This window comes from Panthera onca, chromosome A1, assembly GCF_046562875.1.
Source record: "Panthera onca isolate mPanOnc1 chromosome A1, mPanOnc1 haplotype 2, whole genome shotgun sequence".
Taxonomy (NCBI): domain Eukaryota; kingdom Metazoa; phylum Chordata; class Mammalia; order Carnivora; family Felidae; genus Panthera; species Panthera onca.
The window spans coordinates 93,727,383-93,742,513 of NC_138339.1; the positions used below are offsets into that span (position 1 = coordinate 93,727,383).

At 37.7% G+C, this 15,131-nt stretch overlaps 1 protein-coding gene across 13 annotated transcripts in view; it reads right to left on the reverse strand.

The window, feature by feature from the left end:
- The window catches only part of ATG10 (autophagy related 10), a 270,304-nt gene that overhangs the window by 74,195 nt on the left and 180,978 nt on the right, over positions 1 to 15,131 (reverse strand). The gene's annotated exons all lie outside the window — the stretch shown is intronic.

Consider the following 15,131-nt stretch of genomic DNA (forward strand, 5'->3'; position numbering starts at 1 on the left):
TCTCTGTCTCCCTCTCCCCTCCCCCCCTCTGCCCCTCTACCCCCTCGTTCTCTTTTTCTTTTTAAAAAGATAAAAATAAATCCATAAATAAATAAAATAAAGGGCCCTTAAAATTTCCAAACTATCAAACCATCACCTGGAAAGTTATCAGTGATTTTAGACAAACCTCCCATCTCAGAATGACTGGTTGGTTATGCTACACTTCAGATTTCTTTAGTCTTCATCCAATCCTGGTTGAAAAGAGTTTGGGATGGTTGGGAAGATCCTGACACATTTGTTGTTTGTGGGCCAGAAGAAGAGAGAAATTTTCTTAAGTAGCATAGGGAGCCAAGACCAAAGCCAATGATGGCAAGAGAGAGCTAAGGTTTGTACACCAGGAAGATCACTCTCAAATACCAAAGTCGTGGGACCAGAGGGTGTCATCATTACAGTTACACAACAAAATACTTGAAAACAGGCAGGAATGAGACAAAAGTAAAAGCAGACTTTGCACAAGACAAGAAGAAAGGGCATCCTGGGTGATTTTCCTGAGCTATGTTGGTCTGCAGATTGGCCATCGTATCTAAAGTACACGTGAGCTGAGTTAGCTGAAAGAATAAAGGAGACACTACTGGCAGCTATAGAAACTGAAGATCCTCCATTTCCAAAGTTAACTGGATACATTTTTTCCCCATTATTCTAAGGGAGCTCCACACATACCCAAGGGGCCAAAAGTCTGTGCATTGTGAAGTGGCAGGATGGACAATTAATTCAAACACCCTGATCATCTTCCTTCTGAGTCATATCATTAGATGCTAGAAGTCATTTGTTTGATAGAATGAACTCTGTAACATCCAAGGCTATGGAATCTAAGAATGATTTTTATTCAATCACTCCACAAAATAACTTTAGCAGATGCAAAGGTAGGCCTGGCCACACTGATTTCAGTTAAGACGAAAAGGCTTTTATTTTCTGAGCAACCTGCTAGAAACAATATAGGCTTACATATTCCTGACTTGACTCTCTCAAAAGATAGACCTGGCATGTCTCAAAACTAAAATTCCCCTTGTCAAGGAACAGGGCAAGGTTAGTTGCCTAGCTTTAACTTGACAATTGTTTGAATTATATCTATGCAAAATATCCTCTAGCTCAGACGTTTTTGAAAATTTTAAAGCACCAGAACACTTTTTGGAAATAAAACCTTACAATGACCCAAAAAAACCCAGAAGGTGGCATACTTTGACTGAAGTCAGGTGGCAGGTTCCAAAGATCTATCTTGTTTACTTGGCCTCTTCCACATATGGCCTCTCTTCCCCCATGCATTCTCACAAATACTGTAATATACACAGAGAATAGCCCTGAGATAACCCCACTCACACAAGGGAATTTCCAGAAGCCAGTATGAAACACAAATTAGCTGACACAATAATTTCTGGAGATCAGAGTACACAAAATGATCATGATTTGATTAAAGCTTCATCAGTAGGAGAAAGATTTGTTTTGAGATTGTTCTATAAGGTTCACACCTGTAGGGACAGCTGCTTTGATCAATGGTCAAATTTGCGTCAAGTTATAGCTTAATTCTTCTAAATCGAAGTCCATGAGGAAACATCACCCACATATTCAAGAAACCAGCACTAATGATCATTTAGCCTTTCCTGGTGGCAACACAGATGTCAAACATGCCTGTGAAGAATTTTAATAAAATGTGGAAAAGAAGTGCATTTTGTTGATCTTTTCTATGTAGGAGATGGACTTTGAAGGATCAAAAGTGATCATTTTACAGGACTCTTAAATAGATTTTCTCCTTTATCAGCTGTTTGAAATTAATTTGATTGTGGGACAACCTGCAAATCAAGTTGGGGGGAGGAAGGCTTTAGGAACCTTTTAAATGGGTTATATAAGCACACTTCTGTGATCTAAGGTGTATACTGTTCTGACTGCCCTTTCATGGACTTCCCCACAGGCTGCGTATTAACAAATCTAAATTTGAAAAACCTGCCTTACTGCCGTTTGAGGATTTGAGGGACAGGCCACTACATTCTTGGTTATTAACGACTAATTGAATAAGGCTGGGGATGAGCAAGTGGGTAGGGAGAAAGCCTGACAGAAAGGGTCATATTGATTAGAGGAAGCTACTTAGACATGTATTCAATTCACCTCCTTTTACCAGCAAGTGGTTTAAAAAATTGACGACAATATCTATAGTATTCAATTTTAGATGTATTGCAGGGTATGCTAAGATATATCTATGTCTCAATAGGAAGCTGTAGGCTTAGCCACAGGTCCAATAACAACTACAGATTTTAGAATGAAGCTGCTCACGTCATGACTCAGGGAGAAGCGCTGTGGAGATGAGTTCTCACAGGCCCAGATGGGCTACTTCTGCTCTCACAGCCTTGGGACACTGCTCCCATGATGTATCAATCCCATCACATAAAATACAGCACACTGAAATAGCTGAAGTTCTCTCCTGAGGAAGGAGAACTCTTTGAATGCTGTTTTGAATGAGAACTACAAAACTCTTTATTTAGTTGACTAAGTAAATACAACTCCTAAGTACTCTATGCAGCTCCTTCCTCAATAAACTATCAGTTTGTGCCTGTGAATATACTGCTGTGGGAAACTTGACAACAATTATCCTACTGACTATTGCAGTGCTATATTTTACACAAATCAGAAATTATGTCCACTACTTTTCTTTTTCACAGTATTAATGGATTAATGGTAATAAGAACTCACACCCTTAGTATCAACTATATGCCAAACATTATGCTAAACAGATCACATGCATGAATTCACATAATTCTCACAACAATCCAACAAGGTAGTCCTTATAATGGTCCCCATATACAAATAATCTCCCATTCTGAAAATGAGGAAGGGGAAAAGTCTAATAATTTGTTCTTGGTCACAATGTTAATAAGTAGAACTTAAATAAGAACCCAAGTATTTCTGACTTCAGAGCCAAACTTCCAACCTGTTGAAAAAAACTATCCTCGGGTCCAGCTATACATTACTGTAGCAATCAAGGTTCAGTTGCAACAAACATCTAACTAGCTGAAACCCTCATTGGGAGGGTTGAAAAAACAAATTCTAAATGACTTTCCAAGAATAATTTCCAAATCCATACTGGAGAATTGGACACCACGGGACCTACTGCTTCTTTTCAGATCAGGAATCCATCATTCTAGAATCACACCTCCACTCCCATGATCAGAAACTTGCCTCTACTGTGGCCATTGCCAGGGCCACACCACACCTGTTGCAATTCACACCAGCAAAATGATTGCCCATCCTCTCCCTCTTGACACACCCAAAGTTAGTGACCAACGCTGGAGCCATACAGAAAACCTCTGCAACCTGCAGTGTTTCCAACAAAGTGCAGCCTCCAACACCTCTACCTTCCAAATCCTGCACAAATGCATCTAATATGATGAACCTAAATCAAATTCAGACACCTCTCCAAAATGGAGATGGAGAATCATGTTTCAGCTTTCCAATGTCTGCAGCACAGGAAGGGGAGAAGAGAAGCAGGATAGGGTGAATGTTGAATTCTAATCCACAATGGCCACTACAAGTTCCAAGGATTTGGATGTCTTGTTGAGGGGTTTGCTGATTAGGGTTGCAAAATACTATATGCCTAGGAAAAGCCTCCAGAGTTTTCATCAGATTCTCACAGAGGCCCATGACCCAGAAAGGGTTCAGATCTACTTTAACATATCTTCAATATGATAACATCTTGAGAACAAGATTAGCATTGTGGGAGAAACAAAATAGTGATTAACACATGACCTCTCTAGGTCATTAGCTCAAATTCTGATTCTGTCATTCAGTAGATGTTTGACCTTTAGCAGGTTATCTTATGACTTTGTGCCTCAGTTTTTCCTTCTCTAAAATTTGGAGAATAGATTCAGCCTGTTAGGAGAGTTCAGAAGATTAAGTAAAATAATATGTGTATTCAGAAGAATGCCTGGAACTTGAGAAACTCTCCCTAAATGTTAGCTATTATTACTAGAATAATATTTAGGCAAGATAAATTCTAATCTTAAAAGGTTGTATAATAGAGTTCCATTCATGCCCCACACATAAATTTATTTCCACTTTCATATGGCTTTTAGAAGAATTGAATACTTGATTTCCTGTGGCAGGAAACAGAGAGACAAGCACCCGTCTATGTGGTGATGACCTTGTTCTATTTAAAGAATACATTAATCTAGCAGCTAATTATTGCCAGGAGGAACAGTTTAAGCACAACTGTGCCAAAATCAAAATTTTCAGTTTGGAAGATGTTCTTTGGAACCTAAATGGATACTACTTTCAAAGTATTCAAAATGCTAACTTTTAATTGTTTGCAGGGCAGTGTATTGATAGTTACATCACTTGGCAGGCCCCTTCAGATATAGTTTTACTCAATTACATACAATCTTGTTAAATGGGTACAGTGGGTAACTGATAATTCTTGCTGGCAAAAATCTTGCTCTCTAAGATCCTACCTTCCATACTTAAAGGAGCAAGACTTACAAGTTTCCATGAATTCTGTTCAATCATTTGTGCAAATCTAATAAGGCTTACATAAAAATAGAAGCCTCAGCCTTGCTGGCAGGTACTCCTGTGAGCTGCCTCTGGACAGCAGAAACAGTGATCAGTGTTGGCAAGAATGGAAGTCAGACCCTTTAGTTATGACCTTATGTCAACTTACCTAGTGTCTAAAATGTATGTGCCAGTGAATTGCAAGAAAAATTCACATTTCAGCTATTCATCAGTAACTCAGGATTCAAGTACAAGACTCCTGTCAGAAGCCTGGTTGACATCAGATTGTACCACTTTAAGAAGAACAATTGTGGCCAGTGTCAGTGAGTACTTAGGACAATTAGTTCTCTAATATACTACGGGTAGTAAGAATGAGTACACATGGGAATATTTAACAAAATCTTTAAATGTGAATACTTACTGACTCACCAATTTGACTTCTAAGGATTTATTCCAAAGAAATAATCTGACAACCACATAGATTATAAATACAAGGATGTTCACTTAGGAATTGTTTATAAGACAATTGGAAAATAACTCAGTTCACAATATAAAATAGGTTAAAATGATTATGGCATGGCCTTAGAATGGAATTCTACATAGTTATTAAAAGGAAAATTTAGGGGTACCTGGGTTGCTCAGTTGGTTATGAGTCTGACTCTTTTTTTTTTAATTTTTTTTTTTAACGTTTATTTATTTTTGAGACAGAGAGAGACAGAGCATGAATGGGGGAGGGTCAGAGAGAGGGAGACACAGAATCTGAAACAGGCTCCAGGCTCTGAGCTGTCAGCACAGAGCCCGACGCGGGGCTCGAACTCACTGACCGCGAGATCATGACCTGAGCTGAAGTCAGCCGCTCAACCGACTGAGCCACCCAGGCGCCCCATGAGTCTGACTCTTGATATTGGCTCCGGTCATGATCTCACAGTTTGTGAGATTGAGCCCCATTTCGGGCTCTGTGCTGACAGGGCAGAGCCTGCTTGGGGTTCTCTCTATCTTCCCCTCCCCTGCTCACACATGCATGCTCTACCTCAAAATAAACAAAATCAACTTAAAAAAAGGGAAAACTTAGATGTATTTAAGTATTGACATAAAAAGATGTCTGTGATGTAAATTTCAAACACCAGGTGCATAGTATAATCTCATTTGTATTTGTGTATATTTACATATAATATATACATATATGTGAATATATGTATTACATATGTATATATTTAAAATTTTTTTAATGATTATTTATTTTTGAGAGAGAGAGAAACAGAGCGCAAGCTGCAGAGGGGCAGAGAGAGATGGAGACACAGAATCCGAAGTAGGCTCCAGGCTCTGAGCTGTCAGCACAGAGCCTGACGCAGGGCTCGAAGTCAAGAACTGCGAGATCATGACCTGAGGTGAAGTCAGTCACTTAACCAACTGAGCACCCAGGTGCCCCCATATATATATATATTAGAAAGCTATGAACTGAAAGGTTAACAATGGTACCACTGAATGTTTGAGATTATAAGTAATTTTTCATTTCTTCTTGCTATTTTGTATTTTGTTAAACATTATCAGTATGTATCACTTTTGTTAATCAGACAAAAACAGCAATTATTAAAAATGCAAGCCCAGGTGATAGCACTTTTATCTGAGGACAATCCAAAATACCTACCATGATTCACAAATTCAGAATCATACAGAATCTCTAAGATCTTTCTTTGCATCTTGTATCAATGTAGGAATAGGCAAACACAAATGCCTTTAGAAAACAGGTAGGCAAAGTAAATAAGCATAGACAAGGTATGAAGCAATAGGGAGGGGAAGTGACCATGGTTAACTACAGAGCACATATCCAGTCCAAAGGCATTCAAATTCAAAGAAATTTCAAAGCACTCAAAAAAACATCTGCAGGCTGACTCTGAACAGTAAGCTGCTAATAAGGGCCTTGCCATATATATCCAAATGTGCAATATATATTACTGTAACTCTCAGAATACCTCAACTGGACTTCATTCTCTCCCCATCTCCTGAAGTTGGTTTATGTGGTATCTATAAAGGAGACTAGTTTTTCATATTTGTAAAATTATCTTACTAAAATTTAACACAAGAGAATTTTGTTTCTCCTGATAAACTTGTCTGCATCCTTCCATAACAGAATAAAAGCAATGGATTTAATTGGCTTTCCCTTTTTGTTACTTGTTGTTCTAGAAAACTCAGAAATAACCCTTGGCTTAGATGTTTCTGTTCCAAGCGTCTTTCCCCCTCCATCACTGAGTTCTTATTCACTTGCTTTGATGGCTATAGTATATGCATTATTATATTAGACTATATGTGTATATACCACTTGAAATACTTCTGAAATTCAGATTGGATAGAAGGAAGTAGAAATGAATTAATATACTGAAAAGATAATATTGGCATACAATATAATAATTGTAATGATTTGTACACCTGCTTTATATACTTTGGTATTATCCCTATTTATTGGCCAAATTTTAAACTATAAAATATACACTGCAAATAAAATATGGAGAATATAACAGCTCACATGGAAAAGAATCAGGAAAACAACAGGTGAAAAAAGAATCTGTCAAGGGTAGGAAGTGGAATAAAAAATGTGCAATTATTACATGGTAGAATATGTGTGTGCAGGCACCATGGTGTCAAAAATAAGATAAAACATGGGGCGCCTGAGTGGCTCAGTTGGTTGAGTGTCCAACTTCGGCTCAAGTCATGATCTAACGGTTTGTGAGTTCAAGTGTCGGGCTCTCTGCTGACAGCTCAGAGCCTGGAGCCTGCTTTGGATTCTGTCTCCTCTCTCTGCCCCTCCCCACTTGTGCTCTGTCTCTCAAAAATAAATAAATGTAAAAAAAAAATTTTTTTTTAAAGATGAAACAAATAGCATGTTTCTTAGGAAGCTTATACCCTTACAGGGGACTCAAAACCTACCTGTGAATATGTGTGTCTGCACAGTCTACCTTCCATCCCCCCTCCAGGTCTTGTGCCTGCCTTTCTGCTCCCCCAGGCTTCTCTACCTACCTCTAGCTGCTTCTTCCTGCCTACCCACCATTAACCTCTTTCTCAAAAACTGGAAATGAGAATACAAATGTTCCTCAAACATAAAGTTTTAGAACTAAGATGTTTATTAAAAATTAAAAATTGATGGTAATTATCAAAATGAAATCTGCTAAGATTAGTATTAAAATTAATTATAAATATTTTAAATGGCATTTTGTTTTTACATTTATGAGCGGCTCCTTTTTTAGAAAGAGAAATTTCAAGGATCAGTGAAATGCTGGCAAATTCCTTAAACAAAGTCTTATATAAAGTCAAGGCATGTGCTGAGTCAAAAGTGCAACTGTGATGGTAAAAAGCCAAGCAATATTCTGCTTAATCAGATATACATATGACAAAGTACGTTAACCAGTCTCTTGTTTTCATTGCCTAGCAAAATAAATTTCAATTTAAAGAAATAAAACCCAAATATACCAATATAAGCTGGTTATTTATATAAAAAAAAAAAGCTTTCCTTGCTTATTTATGTGAACTCTCATTTAAATGGAATAAAACAAAACATCTTAGAAATTAATTTAGTAAGACAAGGGTCTTACATAATAAATCACACCTCCCCCCAATTCTACTTAGACTATTCTGAACACTTAATTAGTGGTTAATGGCCAGAAAACTTTAAAAAGTAAAAGTTGGATGAGAAAATAATATTATACCAGTGCCTAAATAGCATCTAGGATAAAGTTAAGGCTTTCTAAAAACATTTCAGGGTGTAAAATCAAAGAAAATTGTGAGAGAAATTAATTATTTAGTAAAAGATAAAGAGAACAAGGTTTCATATACTTCTTAATCTAAGGAACAAGCAAAACTTATGAAAATGTGTTTTTACCCCACAAGAAGAAAAGCACAGTGGAGTGTAAGTGACAATGGATATTTCTGAATTGATTAAAAAAATGAATATGGAAAGTGAAGTACAGCATCAGCATTCAATAAATATTAAAAGTCACAATGCATGTGCAGACTGACAATCTAGAAATAATTACTAATAGAGACAGAGAAAAATAGCACTGTCATCATTATCTTAAGATACCAAAGAAAATGAGATACAGTGATGAAAGCATATTCTACTCTCGTAAGATAGTACAGTGTGGTAGAATCATTGAGTACTGTGAAAACACTGGAAAGTTTCTACAAAAAGTCTGCAAGCTAGATGCATTTACTACGGCACTATAAAACCTACCCGCTAAAGTTACTTATGAATGTCCAGAATGAATACCTAGAAACCCAGAATCAACAAATTAGCAGCAAATTACAGAGAAAACAATCACATGGTATCTGCAGTGCCATTTACATAAAACTGCACCATGAAAGAGTCTGCAATGGTGCTGGCAGCGATTTTGAAGCAGCAGCAACAATCCATAAAAGACTTCTTAATTTTCTTGTCATTTAAGAATTAAGCCACTTCCAGTGCACACAGATCCTACCAGGTGCACTAAATTGATGTCATTATGAGCCATCAGGAAATACCCACAGAGACCTGTACCAACATCGAGAAGTTTTGTTAAACAGCTGTGTGTTTTAATTGATTTGTATTATTTAAAATAGGAACAGTTAAAAGTCAGTTATCGGATGTTGTGTAAAAGAGATGCCTAAAGACTCCAGGGAGACTGAGTTCAGAAGAAAGCCAATCACTGGAACTTCACTTGAGCACTTAAGATTATTACTAGAGGAAGCACAATTAAATCATCAGTTTATCAGCCATCATTATAAATCACGAGGCAACACATCAAGCTTCATTATTTAAGACTCCTTAACCAGTGACTTCCTGCATCACCGAGAGTCAAAAGCAATCTCTTCACCAAAAGGTGTCTAAGGAGTTTTGTTTTTTGTTGTGTTTTCTTTTTTTTTTTTTTTTTTACCCTGAGAGATTATCATGGAAATACGATGAAAACTCACTGAAATTAATTACCATATTTTTGCATGTTTTAGACACGATGAAGTCTTCAAAATGAAATTAATGGTATTTGGGATATGTAAAATGTGCATTGCACAGGTTCCTCTTAACTCTATTTCCTGCCAATATTTAATCCAGTTCTCATATACTTATAAGGGATCACACAAGGAAACATAACGAGTTTCTTTCCAACTTTATCTACCCAATCCCATTCATTTATTTGTACTCAGCCTTCCCCAGACATGTGGGATCAAAAAACAAAATACCTCAAAAGTTTTGGTTTCCAAACTTAAAGTACACAGTTCAGATGTTAGAAAATATGTGCAAGGAGATATGGCACAGGATGAGTTTTGTATGCAACCCTCTTTCTTAGTCTTCCCAACAACTCTTGGTAGATGCTGTCATTATCTTTAATGGAAAAATAAGACACAGAGAGTTTCTGTAATTTGCCCAAATTCGTACAGCTAGTAAGCGGTGGTGTTCACCCTGTCTGGCTCCAGCACCTTGATAAAGGCTCTAAAAGAAAGCAAGCCTCCTTTGCAGATGGAGGGGTAAGTCTGGGCATGAACTGCACGACATGAATGGGCAACCAGCAACAACTTTTCAAACCAAAAAGCTACTTGGGTTATATCAAAATAACTCAGGGGCCAACTTAAAGAGACTTTCAGTGGCCAAACATGAGGCAAATCAAGCAACCATAAAGATGATTACTATAATGAATTGAAATGCATAAAACATTTACATCCACAAGTCCACAAAGATACATAAGAAAAGTTTCTTGGTCACCTTAGGATGCTAGAGAACCAGCTCATTATCTTAAATGCTAGAACATTTACCCTGCATTTTCTATATGAAACATACCTCAAGTAACTAAGCTGGTGAAGGAAACTGCTGTTATAAAGCAGTCCAGCTCATAAATAATGGATGATAGAATTAGAACATCACTATTTTGCAACCCCTAATGAGTTAATGGATCTAGGCAATAATCATGAACGGCTTCTAACAACGCAAAAAAGAAAGATAACCAAACATTATGTGCCTCTTGATAGAAGTATCCAGAATCATCTATTAAGTATTCATGCCCCCAAAAACAAACCTGAATCTGATCAAGCCTCCAGGTCTAAATACAAGTTTAAGGAAAACGCAGGAAGGAACACACCAAACAACATCACAGAGATACAATCAGAAACAAAACAAAACAAAACAAAACAATAACAACAAAACAACAGACTACAAATACTATAGGACCAAAAACCTTGTTTCTCCAACAAAAATTTGTGAGGAAAAAAAGAGAGAGAGGGGAATGAGAATCTTAGTTTCAAAAGTCTTAAGGGTTGTTAACCATTTTAATGTATAAGCCTTATTTGAATCCTGATTCAAAGAAACTATAAAAAAACAAATATGAAAATTTAAGCATCAATTGCTTACTTACTATTAAGAAATTATTAATTTATTTGTGATAATAGAAATGTGGTTATATTATTTTTAAGAGTTCTTATCTTTTTTTAAACTTTTTATTTTGAGATAACTGTAGAATCACATGCAGTCATAAGAAATGATACAAAAAGATCATTCATGGGGCACCTGGCGGCTCAGTTGGTTAAGTGTCTGACTTCAGCTGAGGTCATGATCTCACAGTTCATGGGTTCAAGCCCCACGTTAGGCTCTGCACTGACAGTTCAGAGTCTGGAGCCTGCTTCAGATTCTGTCTTCTTCTCTCTCTGCACCTCCCTAACTTGTTCTCCCTCTCTCTCTCAAAAATAAATAAACATTGGGGCGCCTGGGTGGCGCGGTCGGTTAAGCGTCCGACTTCAGCCAGGTCATGATCTCGCGGTCTGTGAGTTCAAGCCCCGCGTCAGGCTCTGGGCTGATGGCTCGGAGCCTGGAGCCTGTTTCAGATTCTGTGTCTCCCTCTCTCTCTGCCCCTCCCCCGTTCATGCTCTGTCTCTCTCTGTCCCAAAAATAAATAAAAAACGTTGAAAAAAAAATAAATAAATAAATAAATAAACATTAAAAAAAAAAAAAGATCATTCATACCCTTCACCCAGTTCCCCAGTGGTAACATCTTGCAAAACTATAGTACAATATCACAACCAAGACACTAACATTGATGCACTCAGTGACAGGATATTTCCATTGATACAAGGCTCCCTCGTGTTGCCTTTTATAGCCATACCCTCTTCCTTCCCAGGAACACCTTCTTCTCTAACACCCAACAACCACAGATTCATTCTCTAATCTATAATTTTGTCACTTAAAAAATGTTAGATTAAATGGAATCATATACTATGCAACCTTTTGAGGTTGGCTTTTTGTACTCAGAATAATTCTCTGGACACTCATCCAGGTTGGTCAGCATATCAGTAGTTGGTTCCTTTGTATTACCTAGTAGTATTCCCTAGTAAGGATGTACCACGTTGTTTAATCTCCATGCTCTGAAGGACATCAGAGTTGTTTCCATTTGGGCTACTATGGATATAGCTTCTATAAACACTGGTGAAAAGCCCTTATATTTTACAGATACATACTTAAATTTTTTTGGATGAGATATCATATCTAGGATTTGCTTTAAAAAATTCCAGATTGGGTAAGACACTAAAATAAATAAGATTGACCATTAGTTTTTAAATGTATTATACTATTACCTCTACTTTTGTATATGTTTATAATTTTCCATAATATAAAGTTGACAAACAAGAAAATAGTACAAACCAATTACTTATCTGACCACATACACACACACACATACATAAACACACACATCTTCAAGTAAAATTGAAGGTATACTTTCTTATATTATGACTTTTAGTCTGTGCCAAGATCACAGGAGTTCTTTACCTAAAATAGCCCACACCTATGAGTGATCATTATTGTAACATTCATTGTACTAATTTGGGCAGATCCAACCTAGGCATCTGTTAACTTACTTTCAGAAGTTCTTTATTAGGCTACAGGATTGAGATAATAGGTAATTCGTAATATTGGACAAAAGCAGGTAAGTAATCACCATAATCAAATGTATGAGATTCATTAGTGGCTTGTCGTCAAAAGAGAGCATTCATGTCTGACATGAACAGGTCCTTATCATCAAGACAAATGCTGAGAGAACAGAAATGTGATTACTAAAGATGAAGAGCAACAAACTATATGAGCACAATCAAGCCTTAAAATGAAGTGAAATGTATTTTATATTATGTGAGGGCTGCTTTTGTCTTTAAGCCACTCTGGAGGACAGGATATTATTATCACGTTCAGTCTGCAAGCTAATGGCTCTTTAGTATAATTCTGCAAAACGCTATCTACTGTTCAGTGTCGCCAATATTCTATCAGCTCATTCTCCCCTAGTGCTGCATCACACCATCCCCATTACCCCACTGAAGACACCCTACTTTTTCTCCAGATGGGCTTTACAAAAATGAAGACCCACTCTCTCAAAGATCTCAAGCAAAAAAGAGCATGCAAATACCAACTCATTAATGAATCTAGGATTAAAAGTCAAGACCTCCAAAGGAGATATTCATGATGACTTTCACATGTCAGGAATGCAAAGGCAACAACAAGAGTTTCCCTGGCAAGGTCTTTAAACATTGGACATGCACCGTGACAAGCAATTCTAAAGCTTAAACAAAGTTTGTTGTCAAAAGTGGGATACCTGTCCACAGATCAATCCCCATAAGACAAGTTCCAAAGGAACAACTAAATATTACAGTTGTGCCGTACTTTGGTGATACCAACCATCTCTCCCATTAAGTGAGCCCCACGCTTGGGTGCTAACAATCAGCGCTTATTGTGATTTCATCATTACTACTATACTATGACAGGTAGGAAAAAGATGGTCTGTTACTAAGCTGTCTATCTGCCACTTAAGTATCCACAAATGAAAAGATATTAGTCAATTTCTTTAAAAACAATCCATGTACAGATTGGTTCATTTGGCTGGTTTAGCAACTTAGGATTCTATCAATAGAAAGAAATCTGTTGGTAACATGGTATTAGGAAACTAAGAAAATACAGTTGAGTCCAAAGTCTTGTTCATAGGTCACAAGTCAGAACAGAGACACATAGAATTAAAACCCAAAATGACACAGGTCACCAGGAATTGTGCTATGGTCTTGCACTGAGATTAGTAACAGGGCTGCTAGTGGCAGAAAAAGGAAAAGGATAAGAATTGGGCTCAGGAACAAAATGCAAAATGGAAATTAAGAGGAACAGACAAAAAAGGCACTAAAGTGAAATACATGTGTGTTTTGGGATCTTTGTTACCTATCTTTTGCCTCTACTTTTTGCCATCTTCCTGGACTCTTGTAACCAAACATTTTCTGGGTCCTGTGGATTCTGACACTACAGTATACATTTGGAGACAGTCTGTGGTCACTAGCAGAACAATGGAAGTTGAAACTCGTAGCACTCAATACTTAAAGGCTAATCTAAAACGCTTTGCATAGGGGCATTTTGTGGCTCAGTCAGTTAAGTGTCTGACTCTTGGTTTTGGCTCAGGTCATGATCTCATGGTTCGTGAGATCAAGCCCCATGTCTGGCTCCAGGCTGGCAGTGTGGAGCCTGCTTAGGGGATTCTCTCTCTCTCTCTCTCTCTCTCCCTCTCTCTCTCTGCCCCTCCCCCACTTGTCCACACACTCTCTCTCCCTCAAAATAACTTTTAAAAAATAAAAAAAAAATCAGGGCGCCTGGGTGGTTCAGTCGATTAAGCATTCTGACTTCAGCTCAGGACATGATCTCACAGTTCGTGGGTTCGAGCCTGGCATCAGGCTCTGTGTTGACAGCTCAGAGCCTGGAGCCTGCTTTGGATTCTGTGTCCCCCTCTTTCTCTGCCCCTCCCTTGCTCATGCTCTGTCTGTCTCTATCTCTCAACAATAAATAAATGGTAAAAGAAAAAAAATTAAATAAATAAAATGCTTTGCATAAAATAAAACACTCTTGCCAAAAATCTTTATGATTGGATTTGCTTATATAACTCTTTATCCTTCTTCATAGCAACCACCCATGCCTGCTCTACACTACTGGAATTTCAGAGGGGGTCACTTTTGTGAGCTGAAGTGGTTTCAAGAAAGAAACATGAGAGAACAAAAAGGAAATATAAAGATAGAACAAAGGCAATAGGGAAGTCTTTAAGTCTGGAAAGAATTCTAAGAACAAAGTGCACAGAATAGCTTCTGGAAAATGGAAAGCCTTGTTCAGAAGGAGCTGAGACTATATAGAGTGGAGTAGGAGTATAAGATCAGCTCAAAAGGGCAGGTTGGAGCCAGGGGATGGCAGCCATAGAGCCCCAGTCAGGCGTTTAGACCACATGGCATAGGCTTTTGGAAGCTACTACAGGTTTACACATAGGCAAGATAAGTGCACCATGGTTAGGAGGATGTGACTAACGGTACGAGCAGGGAGTGAAGGAGCAGACCTGAGGTGCAAGGGCTTACTAATTGTTCCAGGTGAGGCCACAGGACTAGATCTATGTGTGAGTGCAATGATGGGAAGGGAAAGGAAAGGATTAATTTCAGGGACTGTGTACTTAAACCTAGTTTTGTCCCTAATTAAAATCTACAAAATGGTCCTTTGGAGTCACTGTCAAAGAACTACTTATAAGATACTAAGGATTCTTATGCTGATTGGGAGGTAAACTGTCATTATTATGATCAAACACATAAGAGAGCATAAAAATTTTAAT